The sequence below is a fragment of the Nomia melanderi genome, unplaced genomic scaffold (assembly GCF_051020985.1).
Source record: "Nomia melanderi isolate GNS246 unplaced genomic scaffold, iyNomMela1 scaffold0014, whole genome shotgun sequence".
Lineage (NCBI taxonomy): Eukaryota > Metazoa > Arthropoda > Insecta > Hymenoptera > Halictidae > Nomia > Nomia melanderi.
This window is the reverse complement of record NW_027475130.1, coordinates 3,305,256-3,306,210: the sequence shown is the minus strand read 5'-3', so window position 1 is coordinate 3,306,210 and position 955 is coordinate 3,305,256.

Here is a 955-nt window from a genome sequence, read left to right as displayed (position 1 = left end):
ATCTGTAATAGCACCCGAGATATCACCGGATATATATTGGATTTTTCCCAGACCCTGAGTGTCCGGCCCCATGAGACGGACGATTTCTCGGCCCCTGGTGGTCGGAGGTCGTTCCCGCTGCACAGATTCATGCGCCAGGGACTCCTACAGGCAATGCACTTTGATTTATTGCGCTATCTGAAATAGCACCCGGGATATCACCAGATATATATTGGATTTTTCCCTGACCCTGAGTGTCCGGCCCCATGAGACGGTGGTTGTCTCGGCCCCTGGTGGTCCGAGGTCGTTCCCGCTGCACAGATGCATGCGCCAGGGCCTCCTGCAGATAATTCCCTTTGACTTATTGCGCTATCTCTAATTGCACCCGAGATATCACCAGATATATATTGGATTTTCCCCTGACCCTGAGTGGCCGGCCCCATGAGACGGTGGTCTTCTCGGCCCCTGGTGGTCCGAGGTCGTTCCCGCTGCCCAGATTCATGCGCCAGGGCCTCCTGCAGATAATTCACTTTGGTATATTGCGCTATCTCTAATAGCACCCGAGATATCACCAGATATATATTGGATTTTCCCCTGACACTGAGTGTCCGGCCCCATGAGACGGTGGTTTTCTCGGCCCCTGGTGGTCCGAGGTCGTTCCCGCTGCACAGATTCAGGCGCCAGGGCCTCCTGCAGATAACTCACTTTGGTTTATTGCGCTATCTCTAATAGCACCCGAGATATCACCAGATATATATTGGATTTTTCCCTGACCCTGAGTGTCCGGCCCCATGAGACGGTGGTTGTCCCGGCCCCTGGTGGTCCGAGGTCGTTCCCGCTGCACAGATTCATGCGCCAGGGCCTCCTACAGTCAATGCACTTTGATTTATTGCGCTATCTGTAATAGCAGCCGAGATATCACCAGATATATATTGGATTTTCCCCTGACCCTGAGTGGCCGGCCCCATGGGACGGT